Source organism: Papio anubis, chromosome 13, assembly GCF_008728515.1.
Source record: "Papio anubis isolate 15944 chromosome 13, Panubis1.0, whole genome shotgun sequence".
In the NCBI taxonomy this organism is placed as follows: domain Eukaryota; kingdom Metazoa; phylum Chordata; class Mammalia; order Primates; family Cercopithecidae; genus Papio; species Papio anubis.
Genome location: NC_044988.1, coordinates 73,979,432 through 74,006,657, shown reverse-complemented (window position 1 = coordinate 74,006,657; position 27,226 = coordinate 73,979,432). Strand labels below are relative to the sequence as shown.

Genomic DNA, 27,226 nt, shown 5'->3' with positions numbered 1-27,226 from the left:
ATACAGTGAAAAAAACTTGAACTAGAATAATCAAAATCCAAAAAACAAATATGAAAAATTGGACTAGAATAATGAAATGTAAAAGAAAACTTTTAAAAAAGAAATAGACACGCTTCTTTATTAGGGCACTAAATAACAGTATCTAATGGTGGGGGTAAAAGATGTAATTTTGAAGTAGTGATAAGTGTGGAAGAAATTTTTGTGTATTTGCAACAACTATAAATGGAATTTGACGTTATCTATGATATTTATTTGTTACAAAGTCACAGGTCCTGCTAATATTGTAGTTTGTTGCCTACCTTCATAAACAAAGGAAATTGTTAATTTTAGTTAGAAGTTGGTGCCAATAAAGACAGAACTGTTATCCCTCCAACTTATCAGACTCTCTGAATTCTATTCATAGATTCACTCAGGATCTGTGTACTGGAGATTACAAATCACTACTCTGGATTACATACCCAGGAGTGGAATTGCTGGGTAATCAGTGAGGTACATATTCATCTTCACTACATAGTGCTAGACTGTTTGATAGCAGTCTATGAGGTTTTCCTGACCAATTTTTTATTATTGCCCATCTGGTCTGATGAGTGTGAAGATGCATTTTTTTTTTTTTTTTTTGCCTTTCATAACAAATAGGTATCCATTGAAAGATGGTGGAAATTGTATGAGGTGAGCAAAGGAAACAATCTACTTGGTGGTGTTCCTGCTTGGTTTTTTCAAAGGTCAGACTTATGCAGAAGCAAGCAGGTAGACCCAATTCTGGCCCAACCGAATAGGCCAGGTAGTGCCAACGGTGGCCCAACTGAATAGTAGGGCAGTAGCTCTACATGTAAACTCTAGATGCTTATATTCTGTACTACATCCCTGGGTATACTTTCTTTTGGTGCTTTATTATTCTACAGCCACTAGATGGTGGCATAGACTCACTTTTCCTTCATTAGGCGTCAACTGTGCGCCTATGTCTATTTCTGTTACTTTTGAGCTCCTGTAATGTAAGTTATAGGTATTTATAGAGTGGACTTAACTTAGTTTTTTTGTGTGTGATACTAGATTGTGTACAGAAGAAAAACTTCTGTAAGGGCAGGTTACTACTAATAATAAAGTGGGTTAATAATAATAAAAAGTAATAAAAATACAAATCAATGTTTTTCAATTTTCTTTAAAAAGAGACCTAAAATATCACCAAATATTTGTTAAGTACCTGTTGTATGTTGAACATTGAATTAAATGCCTTAACGAAGAAAAAAGAAAAACCACCACTGCTTCCTTCTTTCTGAGGTGGTCAGCATGTCTTGATATTTCTGTATTAGTCTCTTTTCAACTACAGTTCTTAGAGTAAATAGCAGTAAAGATTTGTGAATAGCTAAATATTTAAATATACTAGAAATTTATTTAAATTTTTTCTATTTATAAAGTATTTTTATTTCTAAAACACATAAACATGTTTATATATCTATTACCTCTTTCTATATATAAAAATTAATTGACTTTCTTTACGTTTTCCATTGGAAAATGAATTTTAGTGCCAATGACATTTTAAAACCTGACATCAGTGAATACAATTATTTCCTAAAATAGGCTTTGCAGATCTTTTCTTTGAATAATCCCTGTGCCTCACAACTGGAGTTGGGGAGAAATTTTATTAGACAAATATTCCTGAACCTTTTAATATTTGTTTCAGATTTTTCTTATTAAATATGGCTTTTTTTCTAGGTGTTTAAGTCAAGACATCTTCTAGCTTTAAGCACTTACACACTTTATTTGTACATATTTTTTTCATTAAGTTCCTCTTCCAAATGAACACTCATTATTCAGTGCTCTCCAGTGTTTTCTTTACCTCCACAAGTTGTCCCAGGTACCTGTTAGCTGGGTAATTGATTAACTTTCTAATCTGAGTTAGATTTACTTGACCCTCATTGATTGTTTTTATAGCATTTTTAAGTTGGTTGTATTTTATTTATTCTCAATGTTGTATTGAGAGCCAGAACTTTCATATAAGGGGCAAGTAGGCTGTGTCCAACCAAAAGGGGCCTATTGCCTCTTTTGCTCCTTGTTAGGTGTTTCAGAATACTGCCTAAGATTTTCCCACACATTCTTTCTGATCTAAGTTCAAATGCCTCACTATCTCTTTTGAAGGTTAACAGAAATAGTCTGTGGGAAACTAGAACTTCTCAGATTAATATTCCCTCTGAAAAACATTCTAAGTTGTCTTTTCATGATAACTTAATAGTGCTATTAGAAGTCGCCTTTATATCCAAAATTATTTTCTTCTCATATAAAGAGACTGAGTATTAAAAAAATACATTTCCTGCCAGGCGCAGTAGCTCATGCCTGTAATCCCAGCACTTTGGGAGGCCGAGACGGGCGGATCATGAGGTCAGGAGATCGAGACCATCCTGGCTAACACGGTGAAACCCCTGTCTCTACTAAAAATACAAAAAATTGGCCGGGCATGGTGGCGGGCGCCTGTAGTCCCAGGTACTCGGAAGGCTGAGGCAGGAGAATGACGTGAACTCGGGAGGCGGAGCTTGCAGTGAGCCGAGATCGCACCACTGCACTCCAGCCTGGGCGACAGAGCGAGACTCCGTCTCAAAAAAAAAAAAATCAGTCTTACTCTCCTGAAGAAACAGGACAGAGTTCATCCATTTCCCAATTTTCATACTCCCTTGGAGTCATCTGAAGCTTTCATTTAGCACAAAATGAAAACTGGGAAGAAAGTTAATAAAAGTCATAATTTTAGAGGGTACCTCAGTATAAGTCCTGTTTATTTTTATTAAAAATCAGTTGGTCTGTCCAGGTGCTGTGGCTCACGCCTGTAATCCCAGCACTTTGGGAGGCAGAGACCGGCAGATCATTGGAGGTCAGGAGTTCAAGACCAGCCTGGCCAACATGGTGAAACCCTGTCTCCACTAAAAATACAAAAATTAGCCAGGTGTGATGGCGGGCACCTGTAATCCCAGCTACTTGGGAGGCTGAGGCAGGAGAATCGCTTGAACCCAGGAGGTGGAAGTTGCAGTGAGTCAAGTATGCACCACTGCACTCCAGCCTGGGTGAGAGTTTCACAAACAAACAAAAACAATTGGTCCTTTGCCTCTTTGTTGTTTTTTCTTTTTTCTTTTTTCTTTTTGGAATGAAGCATATTTCTTAATCCATATTACTAAAGTCTCTTTTATAATTACCTGTTTATTGATAACTGAACCCTCTTTGGTTAATTCTCATACCTACTTGGCTGCCCGAAAGGCAAAGTTTTAAAGGTGTAAAGGGTTTTAAAGGTTTTAATAAATATTTACTTAATATTCTCAAATCATATGTTTGGTTCTCATCCCTTTTTTTCTCAGAGAATGTCAGTGATGCCTATTTACTGACAAAGGATCAGATTTTATTATATCTGATATTTCTTGCATGCTCTTATGTAGTATACCTTTTACTTAAGTCCTTTCTTACTCTCTTTCATTTCACTTTGTAAAGCTGATATTTACATTTTAGACTAAAACACACAGCAAACAGGAAGCTTAAAGAAGTTAGGTGGTTTGCCAAAGGTAAAAAAATAAGCCGTTTAGAGCTGGTTGGCTCATTTTAATTGCTCTCTTACAATCCAATATTTGAGCATATTGAAACTTTGTTTCTCTTTCCTCTTTTGATACTTAAATATTCCCACATGTTTATAAATAATGCTTCAATGAGTAATTTTGTAGATATGTCGTTGGGTACATCCCTGTAAGTGGAATTAATGAGTCAACTTTACACTTTTTGGTGCACAGTAGCCATTCATGCTCCCAGGCAGTGAATCGGATTGCCTACATGCCCATTTTTATACCAGTACCATGCTGTTTTGGTAACTATAGCCTTGTCTAATAGTGTAGTTTGAAATTGGGTAGTGTGATACCTCCTGATTTGTTCTTTCTATTTACTCTTGCTTTGGCTACATGGGGTCTTTTTTGGTTCCATATGAATTTTAAGATGGTTTTTTCTAGATCTGTGAAGAATGATAATGGTACTCTGATGGGAATTGCATTGAATCTGTAGATTGCTTTTGGCAGTGTGGTCATTTTCACAATATTGATTCTTCCCATCCATGAGCATGGGATGTGTTTCAATTTGTTCGTGGTGTTGATGATTTCTTTCAGCAGTGTTTTGTAGTTTTCCTTGTAGAGATCTTTCACCTCCTTGGTTAGGTATATTTCTAAGTATTTTATTTATTTATTTATTTTTTTGTAACTGTTGTAAAAGGTATGGAGTTCTTGATTTGTTTCTCAGCTTGGTTGCTGTTGGTGTATAGCATGCTACTGATTTGTACATTTATTTTGTATCCTGAAACTTTATTGAATTAATTTATCAGATCTGTGAACTTTTTGGATGAGTCATTGGGGTTTTCTAGGTATACAATCACACCAGTGAACAGCAGCGATTTGACTTCCTCTTTATTGACTTGGATTCATTTCTGATTTCTCTTGTCTGATTGTACTGACTTCCAGTACTATGTTGAATAGATATGGTGAATGTAGGCCATTTCCTTTTTTTCTGAGTCAGATTCTTAGTGTATTAATTTTTAATCTCTCGTATTTCCTAGTGTATGTATTTGACTGCAGTATTTCTTTATCACAAATTTTTATGGTAATTATTATCGTTATACATATTTTGAAATGTCTATCATGATCTTTTTTACTTGTGAATTATTTAAAAGTAGGTCTTTAATTTCCACATTTAAAAGACATTTTTTGGCTGGGCGAGGTGACTCACGCCTGTAATCCCAGCACTTTGGGAGGCCAGCGCGGGTGGATCACAAGGTCAGGAGATCGAGATCCTGGCCAACATGATGAAAACCCATCTGTATTAAAAATACAAAAATGAGTTGGGTGTGGTGGTGCACGCCTGTAGTCCCAGCTACTCAGGAGGCTGAAACAGAATTGCTTGAACCCAGGAGGTGGAGGTTTCAGTGAGCCGAGATCGCACCATTGCCCTCCAGCCTGGCGACAGAGTGAGACTCGTCTCCAAAAAAAAAAAAAGACATTTTTCAAGTTTCTTTTTTTAATATGAATTTCTAATATGTTGTATTTTGGACATAGGTTGTGATTTGAATTATACTGATTCTTTGGTATTCAATGAGACTTGCTTTCTTTCTCAATGCATCCTTAGTTTTATAAACATTTTATTGGATTTTAAAACAGTTTCTACTATTTGAGCAGAGTTACACACACACACACACACACACAGATTGTTGCAATTTTTAAGATGGGTGTTTAACTTAATGCAATCTCTACTTAATATATTTGTAATCCTCCTGAATAGTAGAAGGATTTCAAAATGTTTATCTCTGATTTCTAACCCCTCTCATCAATTCCATGTTATTTGTATCTTAGGTTTCATTTTTATTTTGTTTTTAAGTCCCCTAATTGCTCTCTCTCTTTTTTTCACAAAGTCAGTGACAGTTTGGATTTACCCATGTATTTATCAATTTCCTTATTTTCTATGAAAAGTGATTTCCATCCCATTCATTTTATTAAGGGAAAGTTTCTTTCTTTCAAGGGTTTTCTGAGTGTTAAAAAAATAGTTTTTTTCCAAAATTGTCTTTATTTTGCCTTCTCTCTTGAAAGATAGTTTTATACAGAATTCTAGTTTTCATTGCTTTTGCTTAAACAATCTAAGATAGTATTCCATTGATTTTTGCCTTCTGTTTTAATTGATGGCATTTTTACTTTATGAAAAGCATTTTAGAAAATAAACACTGTATGCTATATGATATTAAAATATAATAGGATTATTTATTATGAAGAGCAGACTATGCTTCATTTATTAAAAACTGTAATAAGTAGTCTGTGTGGGAAGCATTATGACATTCTTAGACCAACTTCCATATTTCCTTTTAGATATTCATTTTACCATTTTGCTTATTTATAAATATGCTTATATATTTATATATTAATTTTAAAAAGTGATATACTTTATTGTAAACATTTAAAAATATTTAAAAATATTTATTGAAAACCACTTTTTGTAAGTTTTAGATTTTGAAATTTAAGTGTGCCTACCAAATAAGTCTGCAAAATCTGGACTGAATGACAGACATAAAAGAACAAAAAGGAAGGTGTCTTCTGAAGTATCTATATAGAGAAGTTTATTTTGATGATTATCATTTTTCTTTTTATGTTATAAACATAAAAAGGAGGCTGGGCATGGTCGTTCATGCCTGTAATCCCTGCACTTTGGGAGGCCAAGGTGGGTGGATCACCTGAGGCTGGGAGATCCAGACCAGCCTGCCAACAATGGAGAAACCCCATCCCTACTGAAAATACAAAATTAGCCGGGGGTTGTGTTGGGTGCCTGTAATCTCAGCTACTCAGGAGGCTGAGGCAGGAGAATCGCTTGAACCTGGGAGGCTGAGGTTGCTGTGAGCTGAGATTGCGCCATTGCACTCCATCCTGGGCAACAAGAGTGAAACTCCGTCTCCTAAATAAATAAATAAAGAAAGAAAGAATAAAGTAAATTCTGTCTTTCATAATTCAGTATCTTAGAGAAGAGATTTAAAGCAAATACTAATGTCATAAATATACACACATATTGAAACATAATGCAGTTTTGCATACACTATATATGTCTGCTCAATCATTCTTAGGACTTTTAACAATTTCACTGTTATGGTAAGATAATTAGTTTCAAAATGTGGTAAAATTTTCCAGCCTAACCCAAAGCTAAGAAATATAGAGTTTGCCTTGTGCCATTTATATAGAATTATTTTACTTGTCTCTATTTCCACTGTTTTTTAAAGTTAGCTTCTTTTCCAGAATTTCAGTTTACCTATAAGAAAGTTAAAGACTAATTTAAACACAGAGATATCTAAATCTGCATGTTTTTCTCAAGACATATTTTCCTTCTGAACCAAGATAAATATGATTTAAGGTCTTTGCCATTTAATCATCTTGATTGATCTACTTCAATAATTTCTCTTGTTTGTTATTCAGTGACTGAATTATGCATTTTTGCTATTTAAAAAATGCTTTGAAATTTAAAGCTTTTGATCAAAAGTGTAAAACTTATTCTCAGTAGTCCTTTCATCACTAATACTAGAGGTGCTCGCTATATTGAGTAAAGTCTCACTTCCGATTTTAAAATAATCTTATACATTATGACATGCATATTAACATTTGTATTCTTTAACTACCTGAATCATTATTATAATACAAATACTATTTACTTACATTGCCCTTAACCAATATTGCCTCACATTTTAAATCATTTTGTGTCCCACATCTGGTGTGAAAATATGAGTAGCATAGAAAACAGCTCAGCCAATTTAGAGATTACTTGAATTGAACTTCAGCTTTTAAATTTTTATTAAGGTTCCAGATTGGAAAAGGCCCTGGGAAATGTGAATGATTGTGTAATTGTGTATAAATTCGTTTTTAATTTTTAATTTTTGTTAGTACACAGTAGGTATATATATTAATGGGATCATAAGATGTTTTGATACAGGTATGCAATGTGTAATAATCGTATCATGGAAGATGGGGTATCTATCCCCTCATTTAGCCTTTGTTATTGTATATCAATCTTGTAGCAATGTTACAAGATTTGTAAGAGGTCAGGTGTGGTGGCTTACGCCTGTAATCCCAGCACTCTGGGAGACTAAGGCGGGCAGATCATGAAGTTAGGAGATCGAGACCATCCTGGCTAACATGGTGAAACCTCGTCTCTACTAAAGTACAAAAAATTAGCCCAGTGTGGTGGCGAGCGTCTGTAGTCCCAGCTACTCGGGAGGCTGAGGCAGGAGAATGACGTGAACCCGGGAGGCGGAGCTTGCAGTGAGTCGAGATGGCACCACTGCACTCCAGCCTGGGAGACAGAGAGAGACTCCGTCTCAAGAAAAAAAAAAAAAATATTTATGAGAAATTATGTGGATATATAGAAATGGCATTATCAAAAAATTCATTGTTTTCATTGTATTGAAAAGGTGAAATTGCAGAATAAGTGTTGTAGGAGAAAATACATTTCTTTTTGCTAAGGTTATCTGATACGCCTGAGGAATCAGTAATCCCCTCAGAAATAGCCAAAAATATATGAAGGAATATCACAAAAAGCACATTACGCCAAAAATTGCTGTTTTCTTTTTTCTTACTACATTACAACCTGATTCTGGTAAGTCTTCTGATGTATTTCATTTCTCCTTTCCCTCTCCTCCCTTGTACCCATCCCCCAGAAATAGCAATGGAAACCCTGAAAAGCATTCAGTATAGGAAATTAAGTTTCACAGGGACCATTAAAATTTATTTTTGATTTCTCTCTTGTAAGAGTTGTAAATAACCTATTAAAAAGTTTTACCCTTTTAAACTAGAACTTTTTCCTAAAGTATGTTTAAGATAATTGATAATACCATTTTTAATCCAATTTCTACCCTTGCCTCACTTACTCATACAACATTCATTCAAGAGCTGTATTCTTGACAGGTTTTTATTTTTTTATTTTTTTATTGTTATACTTTAAGTTCTAGGGTACATGTGAACAACGTGCAGGTTTGTTACATATGTATACTTGTGCCATGTTGGTGTCCTGCACCCATCAACTCGTCAGCACCCATCAACTCATCATTTACATCAGGTATAACTCCCAATGCGTCCCTCCCCCTCCCCCTCCCCCCTCCCATGATAGGCCCCGGTGTGTGATGTTCCTTGCTTCCCGAGTCCAAGTGATCTCATGTTCCAGGTTCCCACCTATGAGGTGAGGTATGGTGTTTGTTTCTGTTCTTTGCGATGGTTTGCGAGAATGATGGTTTCCAGCTGCATCCATGTCCCTACAAAGGACACAAACTCATCCTTTTATAGCTGCATAGTATTACACTTGGTATATATGTGCCACATTTTCATAGTCCATTCTGTCACTGATGGACATTTGGGTTGATTCCAAGTCTTTGCTATTGAATAGTGCCACAATGAACATCGTGCATGTGTCTTTAAGCAGCATGATTGCTGACACTCTTCTTGTGTAATGGCTGGGTCATATATTTATTTCTAGTTCTATCCTTGAGGAATCACCATACTGTTTTCCATAGTGGTTGAACTAGTTTACAGTCCACCAACAGTGTAAAGTGTTCCTATTTCTCCCACATCCTCTCCAGCACCTGTTATTTGTTTCCTGACTTTTTGGTGCCATTCTAACTGGTGTGAGATGGTGGTATCTCATTGGTTTGATTTGCATTTCTCTCTGATTGGCCAGTGATGATGAGCATTTTCATGTCTGTTACCTGCTTCTTTGAGAAATGTCATTCGCATATCCTTTGCTTACACTTTTGATGGGGTGTTGTTTTTTTTCTCCGTAAAATTTATTTTGAGTTCTTTGTAGGTTCTGGATATTAGCCGCTGTCAGATGAGTGGGTGCAAAATTTTCTCCCATTCCTGGCAGGTTGCCTGTTCACTCTGATGGTAGTTTTCTTTTTGTGCTGTGCAGAAGCTCTTTAGTTCTGTGGATCCATTTGTCAATTTTGGCTTTTGTTGCCGTTGCTTTTGGTGTTTTAGACATGAAGTCTTGCCCATGCCTATGTTCACGAGATAATTATTACCTAGGTTTTCTTCTAGGGTTTTATAATTAGGTCTAACATTAAGTCTCTAATCCATCTTGAGATTAATTTTCATATAAGGGGAGTGAGGAAAGGGATCAGTTTCAGCTTTTCTACTTGTGTGGCTGAAAATTTCCAGTACACCATTTATTAAAAATGGGAATCCTTTCCCCATTTCTTGTCAAATTATTGTCCCTGTTTGCAGATGACATGATTGTATATTTAGAAAACCCAATCATCTCAGCCCAAAATCTCCTTAGCTGATGGCCTTTGCTTTGATCTCAGTTACAGGTAATGTCTTGAAAATAAGTAACGTGCCCTTATACCAGTAACAGACAAACAGAAAACCAAAAAATAATGAATGAACTTCCATTCACAATTGCTTCAAAATACCTAGAATCCAACTAGGATGTAAGGACCTCTTCAAAGGAACTAGAAACCACTGCTCCAATTGAAATAAAAGAGGTTACAAACAAAATGGAAGAACATTCCATGCTCATGGATGAAAGGAAGAATCAATATCATGAAAATGACCATACTGCCCAAGGTAATTTATAGATTCAGTGCCATCCCCATCAAGCTACCAATGAGTTTCTTCACAGAATTGGAAAAAAACTGCTTTAAGGTTCATATAGAATCAAAAAAGAGCCCGCACTGCCAAGACAATCCTAAGTCAAAAGAACAAAGCTGGAGGCATCACGCTACCTGACTTCAAACTATACTACAAGGCTACAGTAACCAAAACAGCATGGTACTGGTACCAAAACAGAGATATAGACCAATGGAACAGAACAGAGTCCTCAGAAATAATACCACACATCTACAGCCATCTGATCTTTGACAAATCTTGATAGATTTTATACAGTTTTTTCAACACTCTATTATGAAAAATTTCAAACATAAAGCAAAACTGAAAGAATTTTACATTGAACAACATATACCAACCAACTAGATTTTACCACTAACATTTTACTTGATTTGCTTATATCATTTCTTTCTTTCTTTTTTTCCAGAGTTTTGCTCTTATTGCCCAGGCTGGAGTGCAATGGCGCGACCTCGGCTCGCTGCGACCTCCACTTCCTAAGTTCAAGCGATTCTCCTGCCTCAGCCTCCTGAATATCAAGGATTACAGGCGTGCACCACCATACCCAGCTAATTTTGTGTTTTTAGTAGAGATGGGGTTTCACCATGTTGGCCAGGCTGGTCTCCAACTCCTGACCTCAGGTGATCCGCCCACCTCAGTCTCCTAAAGTGCTGGGATTACAGGCGTGAGCCACCACACCCAGCCTCATATCTATGTTTCTATTCATCTCTCTATTCTCCCATTAAATTCATGTTAATTTTGGATGCTTTTGAAGTACATTGCAGATATTGTACACTTTAAATACTTTAGCGTGTGTATCATTAGAGTTTAATATTTGTTTGTAGTTTTTAAATTTAAAATTTATATACATGAAATTCATAAATCCTAACTATTCAATTTTGACAAATACATCCCTTTGTCACTCAAATTGCTACTGAGATATAGAACGTTAACACGACCTCAGAAAAGTGTCCTCATTCCCCATTCCCGTTGATACCTGCTGTAACTCTGCCTCCACATGGGCAGCCCCTGTTCTAATTTTTAAAGCACCATTAACTTGTTTTTACCTGTTTTATAACTTCAGTTTACACTCTTCTAAAAGCACTTTGGCTGCTGTGCAGAGAAGGAATTGTAGGAGAACGAAAGGGGAGTCAGGGGTGTGATTTGGGAAGCCATTGCAGTAGCCTACGTGAGATGATGATGGCCTGGACCAGGGTGGTAGCGGTGGAAGTGGTCAGACTTAGAGTAAATTTTGAATGTAGAGCTGATAGAATTCACTAGGGGGTTGGATGTGAGTGTATGTTGATGCCACTACCTGAGATGGGGAACACTTGAAGAGAAGTAATTTGGGGATAGGAAAATCAAGGTTTCTATTTTAGACATGTTATATTTCAAATGCCTACTAGAGTGTGTCTTAGGGCTAGAGATACATATATAGGAGTCACTGTTCTATAAGTTAATATTTTATTTTGGTCATTGTCAAAGTGTAAGCATAATAAAAGTAGTTCACCGATTATATCTATGTGTAACTAGGTTAGCTGGACTTTGCTGATCTGTTACAGTGAAACCTCTGATGCCCAGAATAAACAAAAGCATATATACAACAAAGGAAATATTATGTTAAGCAGAATTATTGCTAGCTATATGTATTACATACAACACAGTCACATTGCTCATATTCTATGAAAAGAAAATTCTCTTAATTAACAAATAGACTTTATACAACAAAGCAAAATGCAATGATCCACAGAATCTATTCATTGAAGCCCACTGTTAACATTTGTGGTATTATAAGGACACATAACTCACAGCCTGTGTGTCTGATGACCTTTGAATAAAATAACAGACATATTGTATATATAATTGAAGGAATAAAAAACACAAAATCATAATAAAAACATAATAAACACCCCAAAGCCTAAGTAGATGTATAAGAAATTAACTTAGAGGAAGATAAAGTAGAGTCTTGCTAGGATGATTTAAAAAGGCTTTAAAGTCAGAGGAAACTTTTTGAGGAGAACCTTGAATTTTTATAGTAGATTATTACAGGGATGGCAATTTTAGGTGGAGAGAATTGTATTAGCAAAAATGCAGATGCAGCAATCGTAAGGATTATTCAGGCAATGGCAAATAAAATGGTTTAACTTCGCATAAGAAAGAGAATCACCCATTCACTCATTCAACACACATTTACAATAAATGCTTATTTTGTTCTGGGTACCAAGGACTCTTAAGTACATACTACTTTCATATCTTTCCCTCAGGGAACCCCCTCAGTCTGTTAGGCAAGATAGATATATATGGAGAAATGTAAGGGGAATGTATATTTTTTGTTGCATGACATTTAGTTAAACACTGAAGAAGGCATTTTACATTTTTTTTCCTTATTCAATTCCCGTAAGACCCCTTAAGCTAGGGACTAAATGCCACATTTTACGTCAAGGGAAATGGAGACTCTGCTAGGTTAAAGTTTATAATCCTAGTAAACTACAGTGTTAGAGTTTGTCCCCATTTCTTCCTTTTAAAAAACTATGCCACATTGAATAAATACATTATAACAAAACGTTTAATAAAGTCACATTATAAAATGTTATTTTTGTTTAGTCTTGCTTTGGCTATGTGGGCTCTTTTTCGGTTCTATATGAATTTTAGAATTGTTTTTTATAACTCTGTGAAGAATGATGGTGGTATTTTGATGGAGATTGCATTGAATTTGTACATTGCTTTTGGCCTAAGCATTGTCACGCTTATGGTCATTTTCACAATACTGATTTTATCCATCCATGAACATAGGATGTGTTTCCATTTGTTTCTGTCATCTGTGATTTCTTTCAGCAGTGTTTTGTAGTTTTCCTTGTAGAGATCTTTTGACTCCTTTGTTAGGTATGTTCCTGAGTATTTTATTTTTTTTTGGCAGCTATTGTAAAAGGGGTTGAGTTCTTGGTTCTCTACTTGGTTGCTGTTGGTGTACAGAAGAGCTACTGATTTGTGTACATTAATCTTGTATCCAGAAATTTTGCTGAATTCCTTTTATCAGTTCTAGGAGCTTTCTAGAGGAGTCCTTAGGGCTTTCAAGGTAAACAATCATATCATCAGCAAACAAGTGACAGTCTGACTTCCTCTTTACCTATTTGGATGCCTTTATTTCTTTCTCTTGTCTGATTGCTCTGGTTAGGACTTCCGGTACTATGTTGAAGAGGAGTGGTGACAGTGGGCATCCTTGTCTTGTTCAGTTCTCAGAGGGACAGTTTTCAACTCTTCCCCATTTGGTATCATGTTGACTGTGGGTTTGTCATAGATGGCTTTTATTACATTGAGGTATATCCCTTATACGCCGATTTTGCTGAGAGTTTTAATCATAAAAGGATGCTGGATTTTGTCGAATGCTTTTTCTACATCTATTGAGGTGATCATGTGATTTTTGTTTGTAATTTTGTTTATGTTATCACACTTATTGACTTGAGTATGTTAAACCATCCCTGCATCCCGGGTCTGAAACCCACTTGATTATAGTGGATCATCTTTTTGATATGTTGTTGGATTTTGTTAGCTAGTATTTTGTTAAGGATTTTAGCATCTATGTTCCTCAAGGCTATTGGTCTGTAGTTTTCTTTTTTGGTTATGTCCTTTCCTGGTTTTGGTATTAGGGTGATAGTGGCTTCATATAATGAATTAGGGAGGGCTCCTTCTTTCTCTATCTTGTGGAATAGTGTCAAAAGGATAGGTACTAATTCTTGTTTGAATGTCTGGTAGAATTCTGTGAATCTGTCTAGTCCTGGACTTTTTTTGGTTGGTAATTTTTAAATTACCATTTCAGTCTTGCTGCTTGTTATTGATCTGTTCAGGGTATCTAATTCTTCCTGATTTAAGCTAGGAAGGTTGTATTTTTTCAGGAATTTATCAATTTCTTGTAGGTTTTCTAGTTTATATGCATAAAAGTGTTCATAGCCTTAAATGATCTTTCATATTTCAGTGGTGTCAGTTGTAATATCTCCTGTTTCATCTCTCAGTAAGGTTATTTGGATTTTCTCTCTCCTTTTCTTGGGTAATCTTGCTAATGGTTCATCAATTTTATTTATCTTTTCAAAGAACCAGGTTTTTGTTTAGTGTATCTTTTGTGTTTTGTTTTGTTTTGTTTCAATTTCATTTAGTTCTGTTCTGATCTTGGTTATTTCCTTTCTTCTGCTGGGTTTGGGTTTGGTTTGTTCTACTTTCTCTAGTTGCTTGAGGTGTGACCTTAGATTGTTTGTGCTCTTTCAGACTTTCTGATGTAGGCGTTTAGGGCTATGAACTTTCCTGTTAGCACCGCTTTTGCTGTATTCCAGAGGTTTTTATTTTATAGGTTGTGTCATTATTGTCATCAGTTGGAAGAATGTTTAAATTTCCATCTTTATTTTGTTTTTGGCCCAATGCTCATTCAGGAGCAGGCTATTTAATTTCCATGTATTTACATGGTTTTGAAGGTTCCTTTTGGAATTGATTTTCAGTTTTATTCCACTGTGGTCCAAGAGAGTGCTTGATATAATTTCAACTTTCTTAAATTTATTGAGGATCGTTTTATGGTCTATTATATGGTCCATCTTGGAGAAATTTCCATTCGCTGTTGAATAGAATGTGTATTCTGAGTCTGTTGGATGAAATGTTCTGTATATATCTGTTAAGTCCATTTGTTCCAAGGTATAGTTTAAATCCATTGTTTCTTTGTTGATTTTCTGTCCTGACAACTTGTCTACTGCTGTCAGTGGAGTATTGAAGTCCCCACTATTACTGTGTTGCTGTCTATCTCATTTCTTAGGTCTAATAGTAATTGTTTTATAAGTTTGGGATCTCCAGTGTTAGGTGCATATATGTTTAGGATTGTGATATTTTCCTTTTGGACAAGGCCTTTTACCATTATGTACTGTTCCTCTTTCTCTCTTTTAACCACTGTTGTTTTAAAGTTTGTTTTGTCTGAAATAGCTACCCCTGCTTGCTTTTGCTGTCCATTTGCATGAAATGCCTTTTCCCACCCCTTTACTTTAAGTTTACGTGAGTCCTTATGTGTTAGGTGAGTCTCCTGATGGCAGCAGATAGTTGGTTGGTGAATTCTTATCCATTCTGTGGTTCTGTAACTTTTAAGTGAAGCATTTAGACCATTTACATTCACTGTTAGTATTGAAATGTGAGGTACCTTTGCTTTCATTGTGCTATTTGTTGCCTGTGTACTTTGGTTTTGTTTTTTGTTTTTGCCTTTTTTTTTTTTTTTTTGAGACAGAGTCTTGCTCTGTCACTCAGGCTGGAGTGCAGTGGCGTGATCTCAGCTCACTGCAAGCTCTGCCTCCTGGGTTCACGCCATTCTCCTGCCTCAGCCTCCTGAGTGGCTGGGACTACAGGTGCCCGCCACCACACTCGGCTAATTTTTTGTATTTTTAGTAGAGACGAGGTTTCACTGTGTTAGCCAGGATGGTCTTGATCTCCTGACCTCGTGATCCGCCTGCCTTGGCCTCCCAAAGTGCTGGGATTACAGGCATGAGGCACCACGCCCAGCCTTTGTTTTTGCTTTTTAACTTGTATTTTCATTTTATATGTCCTGTGTGATTTATGCTTTAAAGGGGCTCTGTTTTGATATGTTTCCAGGATTTGTTTCAGAGCTCCTTTTAGCAGTTCTTGTAGTGGTGGTTTGGTAATGGTGAATTCTCTCAGCATTTGTTTATCTGAAAACGACTGTATCTTTCCCTCATGTATGGTGCTTAGTTTTGGTGGATACAAAATTATTGGCTGATAATTGTTTTATTTGAAGAGACTGAAGATAGGTCCCCAATCTCTTATAGTTTATAAGGTTTCTGCTGAGAAATCTGCTGTTAATCTGATAGATTTTCCCTTATAGGTTACCTGTTGCTTCTGTCTCATAGCTCTGAAGATTCTTTCCTTCTTAACTTTGGATAAGCTGATGACAATGTGCCTAGGTGAAGATCTCTTTGCAATGAATTTCCCAGGTGTTCTTTGTGCTTCTTATATTTGGATGTCTGGTTCTCTCAGAAGGCTAGGGAAGTTGTCCTTGATTATTCCCCCAAATATGTTTTCAAGGCTTTTAGAATTCTCTTATTCCTCAGGTACACCAATTATTCTTAGGTTTGGTGGTTTAACATAAACCCAGACTTCTTGGAGGCTTTGTTCATATTTTCTTATTCTTTTTTGTCTTTGTTAATTTAAAGACCCTGTCTTTGAGCTCTGAATTTCTTTCTTCTACTTGTTCAGTTATATTTCTGATACTTTCCAGAGCATTTTGCATTTCTAAAAGTGTGTCCAAAATTTCCTAAATTTTTGATTTTTTAAAGCTATCTATTTCCACGAATATTTCTCCCTTCTTGTATCTTTTTCTTTTTTTCCCCTTCCATTGGGCTTTGCCTTTCTCTGATCCCTTCCTGAGTAGCTTAATAACTAACCTCCTGAATTATTTTTCAGGTAAGTCAGGAATTTATTATTGGTTTGGATCTATTGCTGGTGAACTAGTGTGATTTTTGGGGGGGGATGTTGAAGAGCCTTGTTTTGTGATATTACCAGGGCTGGTTTTCTGGTTCCTTCCCATTTGGGTAGGCTCTGTCAGAGAGGTCTCAGGCTGAAGGCTGTTGTTCACACTCTTTTGTCTCATGGAGTGTTCCCTTGAGGTAGTACTCCCTGCCTTTTCCTATGGATGTGGCTTCCTGTGAGCGGAACGGCAGTGCTTATTGTCTATCTTCTGGGTCTAGCTACCCAGCGAGTCTACGCAGCTCAGGGCTGGTACTGAGGGTTGTCTTCACAGAGTCCTGTGATGTGAACTGTAGATGAGTCTATCAGCCATGGATACCAGTGCCTGTTCCAGTGAGGGGGCAGAAGGTGCAATGGACTCCATCAGGGTCCTTAGCTTTGGTGGTTTAATGCTCTATTTTTGTGTTGGCTGGCCTCCTGCCAGGAGGTGGCATTTTTTCCAGAAAGCATCAGCTGAGTAGTGTGGAGAGGAACTGGTGGTGGGCGGGGCCCTAGAACTCTCAAGATTATATGCCCTTTGTCTTCCACTACCAGGGTCGATAGGGAAGGACCCTCAGGTGGGGGCAGGGCAAGACACATTTGAGCTCACACTTTCCTTGGGTGGGTCTTGCTGCAGCTGCCCTGGGGGATGGGGGTGAGATTTCCAGGTCACTGGAGTTGTGTACCTAGGAGGATTATGGCTGCTTCTGCTGAGTCATGCAGCTTGTCAGGAAAGTGGGTAAGGCTGGCAGTCACCCAGCTCCCATGCAAACTGAAGGGCTGGTCTCACTCCCACCTTGCCCCCGCCACCCCCAACAGCCCTGAGTCTGCGTCCAGGCAGAGGGTGAGACAGGCTTGAAAACTTGTCCGAGGCTATCTGCCTCCCAGCTGCGAGAGAAAAGGGTTTTAGATCTTCCCCTGCCTGTGAAGTCTGCACACCTGATTCCTACTCTCCCTTGAGTTCTGGCCAGAAGGCTTCTCGTCCCATTCAAATTGTTACAAAGTTCAGTTAGAGAATTCCTTGTCCCTGTGGTGTTTTACTCTGTGCTTCTCTGGCCACCCTTCTGATGGATCCCTGTGGTGCCAGGCAGGAATGGGCTGCTGCGGGACCCAGTGAGCTCCTGGGGCCTTTCTGCGCTTCCTCTACGCCTATATTTCGCTCGGCTCTCTAACTGAGGTCAGCTCCAGGTAAAATCAGAAACTTCTGCAAACAAACCTTCAGCTTCTCCAGTGGGGATGTGTGTTTGGGAGAGGAGGGTCTCCCTTTCCCATTTCTGTAGTGGGGCACCCACATTATTGGGGCATCTCCTGGGTCCTGCAGGAGCAGTCCACTTCCTTCGGAGGGTCTGTGGGTCGTCTCGGGATTGCTGGTTTGTTCATGCAGTCGATCTGGAGCTAACATTCACAGTGTAAGCCTCTGCATGCTGCTGTGTCTGGAGCTGCAATCTAGTCTTGCCTCCCATCTGCCATGATCCCCCTCATGTTAAAATTAGCTTTTCATATAAAGATAATTTATTGACTCATGAACTAAAAAGAATGTGAAAATGGCTTTAGACACAGCTGAATCGAGGAGCTAACAGCATCAGACACCCTCTCTCTCCTTCTGAACTCCCCTTTGCATCTCAGTTAGGCTCTCTCCTCATACGGCCAAAGATTGGCTCCAGGCTCACATTTCTCCAGTTAAGCAACCCTAGTGGAAAGAGTGCCTTTTTTTTTTTTCTTTCCCTAGTGGGACAGCATTCTTGGGTTGAGTTTGATTAGCCTGACTTGGCTCACTTGCTACCCTGAATGAGTCACTGTAGCGAGAGGGATTTGCTTTTTTATTGGCTAGGCTTTTGTTTAGCATCTACCACTATATCCAGAAGGTTGAGTTAGTCCCATGCAGACCACATGGACTCAGAAGAAGGGACTGTTGATATAAAATATATATATATATATATATAATTTTACCAGAAGAGGGGATGCGGTACAACAAAGCAATAGATGTTCTATTCAAAATGACAGATAAAGGAGATCAAGAAGACAGAAGGAAGAAAGAGAAAGGAAGTAGATGAAGAAGGGAAGAGGAGGAAGGTCAAGAAAGAGGAGGAGATAGAGAAGAGGGAGAGAAAAATGAGTAAGAAAGAGAAAGAGATAAAAAGTAAAGTGAGATTTATCTTGATGAAAAACCTTATTCCTATATGGGATCAATGAGCATAGACACCTACAGCTTGAAACTCTGCACACAACACTTAATTCAGAAGGCGTACATGAGCATTCTGTGATGAAAGGAATGGAAATCCCAAAGTTGTCTTTACAAACATACACACTCTTTTGATATCAGATTCTGTGACTTTATCTGTGAATACAAAACACCTGATCTGATCCCTTGTTGAGAACATCACATGCCTCAAGGCCTTTCATATTTTCCACAGATGCAAGTGCCGAGGAGTTTCTTCACAGCTTCTTTAACCTCCTTATTCCTCAGGCTGTAGATGATGGGGTTCAACATTGGGGTGATCACTCCATAAGACAATCCAATGATTTCATCAGATGCTTTTGTGAACTTTGATTTGGGCTTCACGTACATGAAAAGGGCTGAACCATAGAATAAGATGACCACAGTCAAGTGCACTGAACAGGTAGAAAAGGCTTTCTTTCTTCCTTCAGCTGAATTAATTCTCAAGATGGAAGAGAGAATAATAGGAGATAAAAATTAACAGAAGAGGAATCACCAATAAAACAATACTTGCAACTATCATTATAAACACATTCATGGAGATATCTGAGCATATGACTTTAAGAAGAGCCAGGATCTCACAGGTAAGATGATCGATTATGTTATTCCCACAGAAAGGCAACACCATTGTCAGGACTGTCTGCACTAAGGAATTCAGAGAGCCTATGATCCAGGACCATGCAGCCATTTGCACATACAGCACTCTCTTCATGATGATGGAGTATGTCAGTGGGTTGCAGATGGCCACATAGTAGTCATAGGCCATTAAAGCCAGGAGGACACACTCAGTGGAGCCCAAGTCAAGGGACACAACCATCTGCAGAGCACAGTCAATGAAGGAGATGGATTTTCTCTCAGAAATCTATGGGTCTCTCAGCCGTGGATACCAGTGCCTGTTCCGGTGAGGGGGCAGAGGGTGCAATGGACTCCATCAGAGTCCTTAGCTTTGGTAGTTTAATGCTCTATTTTTGTGCTGGTTGGCCTCCTGCCAGGAGGTGTCATCTTCCAGAAAGCATCAGCTGAGTAGTGTGGAGAGGGACTGGTGGTGGGTAATAACGCTTATTAAATATAATAAGCATTGGAGGAATGGATGATGATGTGTAACAGATGTCCAAGAATGAGAGGTTTCCAAGAAAGAAATACATGGGGATATGGAGGCAAGAATCCAGGATCCTGATGATAATGAGGATGCTATTTCCCAGGAGGATTATCACATACATGATGAGGCAGAGCATGAACAGAAAAAGCTGGAGCTCTGGATATTGGGAAAGCCCCACCAGAAAGAATTCAGTCATGGCAGAGTAATTTCTTGTCTCCATGTGTTCATGTCATCTGCAGAGTTTACAAAAGAACATGAGTCAGGAAAATTTGAATTTTTGATATAGAATTATCAAATAACTTTCACATTCATCATTTTGTTTTATTCTTAGAACATGCCCTGGCATCAGCAAGAGCAGGGCTATTAACTTTGCTAATGTTAAAAAAGGCACTGAGATCAATACTTTTTTTTTTTTTTTTTTTTTGAGATGGAGTCTCACTCTGTCACCTAGGCTGGAATGAAGTGGCACAATCTTGCCTCATTGCAGCCTCTGACTCCTGGGTTCAAGTGATTGTCCTGCCTCAGCCTCCTGAGTAGCTGGGACTACAGGCGTGCAACACCATGACCAACTAATTTTTTGTGTTTTTAATAGAGACGGGGTTTCACCATGTTGGCCCGAATGATCTCTGTCTCTTGACCCCGTGATCCACCCACCTTGGCTTCTCAAAATGCTGGGATTACAGGTGGGAGCCACTGCGCCCGGCCCAATACTTTTTAGTATCACACAGTAGCAGAGGCTATACTGGGAAGTGCCAGTCCTCTAATTACATAATATTTAGGGACAAATTACTTTCAAAGGTGGGTACATAAGAATCTCTATTGATGAATATTTTGAAATATTTATTTTTATAAAGATGTATCTAATTTAAAGTATCATGGAGATTTTGAACCATGCCAGTTATCCTCACTATGACCTTCAAGTTACTTAACATTTTTGAGTCTAAGCTAGCTAAGCTACTAGTTTCAGCTAGGAAAATGGGGGGAAAGCTGTAACTCTTTGGTAGTTTATTATGAGATTTAACTTAGATAACATCTATTAGGTGGCAGGTATAGTAGCTGGTTCCAGCATGTCATCTAAAATTATATATTAAGAGATTATGATTGAATCAAAATAGCAGTAAGTATATGTATGTTCATATATATTATAAATCGTATCTTTCAAGTCTACTCGACTGGGTTAGAAGGAAATTTTTTTTTCTTTTTAATTTTGGGGCAAGGGAATTGAAATTTGGGAGCATAATTGATGGAACATGAACAATTTTCTGATCCAAAGGGGACATCTAACCAGTTAAGAGTCTGGGAATCATTGGTGTTTAGTTCCCACGAACTAAGGATCTTGGACTGCTACTACGTACAGCTTTCTTTAGGGCCTAGAATTCACCCTTTAATATTAGTCACCAAGTGTTACCTTTCTTCTTAACTTTTGTAATTTTCCAATTGGCCTAAATTCTCTATTCTTTTTTCTCTACCTTTTTGATGCATATTTTATGCTTTTGCAGGCAAGTTTTTATCATTTACAAGTACTTATTAATATATACTTTTCTTTCGATTTTTGTATTTAGTGCTTTGGACACATCCCCACGTCTTCCATACTAATTTAAATTTTGGCCAGGAAGCTTCCATGTGTAACAGAACTGACACTGGCTAACTTTTATTGAGCACTTTTTAGCAAGCACGTTTCACTGCTGTAAGCACATTGAATGTATTAATCACTTAATCTTCAGTGCAAGTCACTGACACAGATACCATATTTAACTCCCATTTTATGGAGAGGAAACAGAGACAAAGAAAAGTTTAAGTAACTTTTACAAGGTCACAGAGATAATATATCCCAAAGCCAAAATCCAATATTCAGTTGCCTGGCTCCAGAGTCAACCCTTTTACACACTAGACCATACTACTTCTCACAGATTCCTACACTGATTCCAAGCAAGAGACAATTACATAAATGTTTCTTGCTGTGTTAAACTTACATAACAAGCATCACTTGCTTGTTTTATTTCTGATTACACATGATATGCTAGTAAACTCTGAAAGCTGGATCACAGCCCTTTATTTCTTGTAGCCTTTGGAATTTTTTTTTTTTTTTTTTGATACGGAGTCTCGCTCTGTCACCCAGGCTGGAGTGCAGTGGCCTGATCTCGGCTCACTGCAAGCTCTGCCTCCTGGGTTCACGCCATTGTGCTGCCTCAGCTTCATGAGTAGCTGGGATTACAGCGCCCGCCACGACGCCCAGCTAATTTTTTGTCTTTTTAGTAGAGACGGGGTTTTCACCGTGTTAGCCAGGATGGTCTCGATCTCCTGACCTCGTGATCCGCCCACCTCGGCCTCCCAAAGTGCAGGGATTAAGGGCGTGAGCCACCGCACCTGGCTGTAATGTGGTCTTTTTGGTTGTCTACATGTAGGAGGCAGTTTCACAATTATGAGAATTAGCATAATCAAGAACAATTACATGAGAATTCTTACTATCACATTTGCTTCTACCAGCTACACACCTGGAATCCTCTAGCCTTTGTTTTTACTCTGCAAATCAGTATGCATTTCAGGATCTTTAATTGTCCTAATACCTGCCTTTTCTACCTTTTCCATCCCGACTCATCTTTTGCTAGTTCTGCCTACTTATAACTTTAGCCCCATGTCATTAAAAACTCAGCCATCCAGGAGAGTGGCGTGAACCTGGGAGGCAGAGCTTGAAGTGAGCCGAGATCCCGCCACTGCACTCCAGCCTGGGCGACAGAGCCAGACACCTTCTCAAAACAACAACAACAATAACAAAAAACTCAGCCATCCTGCGTTTGTTTCATATTTATTCTGTTAAGTGCCCAACAAAAGTATGGACTTACTAGATAAAGGATACTTTGTATACTATGTGTGTAACTTTGTTAGCCTATCTCTGTCATAGCTAGAGTTCCCTGGGTTTTGGTGGTAAATGAAAATATTTCTTGCTGATCATCTCCTTGCCCCAAACCACACATTTTCTCTGGCCTTTCTGTATCCAAAGAGCTTGAAGACGTGGATGAGGGGCTTATTTCTTGTCTGGTCGTAGACAGCAGCATTCCTATCTTCCTATAAGGGACAATACAGGAAAGTTATTTCCTTTTCATTCCTTTTCCGTATCATTTCTCTTCCTCTTAGAGAATATCATCTAAACAGTGATTTTAGTAAAGTTGAAGAGAGAGACGATGGTACCACTATCATAGTATATTAGAAAATATTTCCTTCTTCCACACGTCCTTTCCTGTTTCTAGTCACATTGGCACATGGACTTATTTCCACAAAGAAATCAGTTAAGGCAGCAGTTTTAATTTGTTGGAAGATAGTTGTTGTGAAGGGAGAGAAGGAGAAAAGAAGGAGGAGAAGGAAAAGGAGCCAATTTTTACTGTTAAAGAAAGTGTACTAACCTTAATACTTCTATCCTGGAGTGAGGTGCTTGAGGAGAAATGGGTGAAGAAAAAATGACTGTCATTTTCTCTGTTCAAAAAAGGTCCCAGGTAAGGGAGCATATTTTTCCAGAATTAAGGGTGAAGAAGAGAAGACAAAAATAACTTCACAAAAAAACCATTCACCTATCACAAAACTCCTTCAGTTCCCTTTTTTTCTCCCCACTTCAGCCATTTCTTCTCCCATGATAATGTCAAGGAAAGCATTATTGAGTAGGTTTGCTTCCCAATAATATTCACCAGCTTCCCCACAAAAGACATGTAAGCAGAGAAATATGGTCTGAGGAAAAACAGTATGCCTGCTATGCAACAGAACTTCAAGAAAAGCCCCCAGCTCATCCTCCGACCGCATTGTCATCCCTAGGCCCCTCTAATGTAGAAATTCCAAAGTTCCTGTTGACACCCCCGATGCTCTGCAATGAGCATGCTGAGTTTCTTTTTCCCTCCCCGCAATACTGCCTTTTTCTCCATTCATTTGTACATGCTTTTTTCTTAAGCTGGAAGGACTTCTGTCAATTTAGGTATTTTCTAGGAAAACTTTTTCACCTCTTTGAGTAGGTGCCCCTACGATGTGCTTTTTGCCCCCACAGCAACCTTCACTTACTCGTTTATTGCACACATACTATGCCATATATACTGTGTGATACCTAATAGGGGTCCCGCTGTGAGTACTACACTTCCAAAATGGACACTGGGTAAAGGATGGTTTTGATAGTTATTTTATACTTATAAGAAACAAATAATTTATGTGCTATGTAACTTATGTAAAAAAGGTTAATAGTATACCTTGCAAATTATTTTACCAACCTAAGATAGCCTTTTACTGAAAACTCTCGATAAAACTACGATCAATCCAATTTATGAAATACATGTACAGAAATACAGAGTACATCCAAACTGTATACTAAAATAATGTCATTTGTTTTTATTAATACATGGAATTCCAAATTAGAAATCTATCAATATATGAAGCAAATAGGTAACAAAAGTAAAACACATTGTCATCTAACTAGATGCCAAAAAGCATTTGCTAGAATACAACATTCACTCTTAGTAAAATGTCTCAGTAATCTAAGCTTAGGAGAATAATTCATTAAGATAATGAAGATTATTTCTCTTTAACAGTTGATCAGTATAATTACAAATGGTGAGACATTGGAGGCATTTTCCTAAAAGTCATTCAAAAATGCATTATTATTTAACATCTTCCCCTGAATGATCCAACAATAGAAAAAATATCATTGCACGTACTATCATATTTCAAGTTCAATCATGCTTTCACAGTTGCTCTAAGTTTTTCTTCTAGAATGCTGACTTTCTGGCATGTGATAGGCATGGTATACATGTGAGACTAATCTGTCAGATAGTACCACCACTGCAGATTGTAGTCTTGGAGTATAGTAAGGACAAGGAGCAATGTACATGTATAATATTTAAAAAGAAAGAAGTTTCTTTTTTTTTTTTTTTTTTTTTGAGACGGAGTCTCGCTCTGTCGCCCGGGCTGGAGTGCTGTGGCCGGATCTCAGCTCACTGCAAGCTCCGCCTCCCGGGTTCAGCCATTCTCCTGCCTCAGCCTCCCGAGTAGCTGGGACTACAGGCACGGCCACCTCGCCCGGCTAGTTTTGTATTTTTAGTAGAGGCGGGGTTTCACCGTGTCAGCCAGGATGGTCTCGATCTCTGACCTCGTGATCCATGCGTCTCGTGACTCCCAAAGTGGGATTACAGGCTTGAGCCACCGCGCCTGGCAAAAGAAGTTTCTAATAATATAAATGATTGCAATTTTGTACTTATGTGTCTGAAGAAACACCACCAAAATGTTAACTGTGGATTTCTCTGGAATGTGAGACTTAGGGCACTAATAATTTATCTTCTCCATATTTTCCAAACAATTTTTAATTAACCTATATGTTATTATTATATATATCAGAAATAGTGTTTTCACATTTTTCTTGGAAGGTAATAGTGGCAAAAATGTGTAGAATGGACAGTTTTCTCTAAAAACCAAGTAGGAAATAAAACAGACAATGGACTGGAAATTGGAGAGGGGCTTTATGTTATATCATATTACATAGATTAATTCAATGCCATTTAGTGTTCTTATGTCCACCAATGAATCTAACACTTATATTCATCATCAGGAGACATACTGATACAGCCTCAGTTATTGCAAAAAGATTCTAGAACCCACCATTTAGAATGTGATCAAACTTAGCAATGCTGATAGGAAGCACTGTAGAGCATCCGGCAGTATCACACAAGAAAAAGAAAGACAGAGGTAATGCCTGGTGGGTGGGAGGGAGGCTAGGGAAACATCAGGGGCTTCTGTTACCTCTGGTTTTTTCTTTGTTATAAAAATGTAGAATTTCAGTTTCTTGATTCTCCAGATTTTATTCATCTCTCCCCAAAGTCTCCATCAAAAATCGATTCTCAGTATTGGGCATCACCTATGGGAAGAACGCAAACTTCACTTGAGAACTGTGGATTGTGAAGCATTCACCCTTCTTCTCCCATGTTTACTAGCAGGAGAGAGTAGTTGTAACACATGAGCACTCACCCAGATTGCCTGATTTTTAACCCAAGGAACCTTTTGAAGCAGGGTATGTTATACCCACCAGGAAAGGTTTCTTCAGGAGGGAATTTCAGCACTAAATATTACATCCTATATCCTGCTTCATCCAGATTTTTCCTACCGTTTATAAAACAACTTTGCTGTTCACAATATGAGAAAAACAAGGAGATCCCCAATGCTTGTCCAAATAAATAACTCTCTACGAGCCCTGAAGGAAGCTGATAATAAGCAATACTGGGTGGGTTAGAATTATTATCTTTTCCTTTCTTTACACAGCCTTAAGATTATTCTGTGTTTTTTCACTAACATTGCTAGGAATACAGCCGAAGCTTTAAGCCCTTATGTTGTAGGAGTCTTTATCTGAGTCATGGGGATGCCTCTGGAATTTGTTAGCACATGCAGGATATTATGTCTAATCATTTCTAGGGCTGCACCGTGGAAGCCTAGTGTGATCCATTTCTCTTACCCCTTTGTTCTTCCTGCTAGTAAGGCATCTTTATGGAGAAGTACTCTGTTTTAATGGAAAGAGCAGTCTTGTTGGAAGTGAGAATGATGTACAATGAGGTAACGGTATCTACTTTGTAGGGTTGTTGTGAGGATTAACATAACATACCTGAAAGATCTTGGCACAAAGGGACTGCACATACACGAAGTTGGTTTAATCCGATCTCCTAAGGCCTCTATTCTTTCATTTTCCATGGTGAGGAAAAACTACTAATTTAAAGTGAGCTGCATAAATATCCAAGTATTTTCTTCATCCAGTAATACCTTATTTCCCTTGATTTTTTCCACTGTTGTGTTCCAGATTTTTCAAATAAAATAAGCATTCCTAATTCCTAGTTCACATATTCCCTCTCCTTTCTGAAAATAAACTCTGCTCTAATTGTCCTCATTTAGGCATCAGTGTAGAAATCCTCAAATTTGCCATATAAATAAATAATATGGCTTATTGCAACTTCAGTCTTCAAAACAACAAAGCCATTGTAGACATAAGCACAGATATTTCTCTTCAGCATTCTTTTTCTCTAGTGTGTCACTATCTTTTTCTGTCTATTTACAGAAGTCACTGTGGCTGTTCGTCTTCAGATTTGTTTGAATCATAGCGACTTTCTCACTGTACTACAGTCTTGCTGTAGAAACCGTAGGCAAGTATACCTCAGTTCCAGATGTCTGTTAGTAGCGGTGAGGGGGCAGACTGAAAATAAAGCTTTCATCCCCATTAGAAATTCACGTCATAAGTTTGAATCAATAGTAAATCAATCTGCATCGACCTAAGTACCCTCT

At 38.0% G+C, this 27,226-nt stretch overlaps 1 protein-coding gene and 1 pseudogene across 1 annotated transcript in view; one reads left to right on the top strand and one right to left on the bottom strand.

Moving 5' to 3' along the window:
* Nucleotides 1-27,226, top strand: part of LOC100999399 (olfactory receptor 13C2) — a 164,075-nt gene that overhangs the window by 24,108 nt on the left and 112,741 nt on the right. The gene's annotated exons all lie outside the window — the stretch shown is intronic.
* Nucleotides 19,016-20,153, bottom strand: LOC100998351 (annotated as a pseudogene).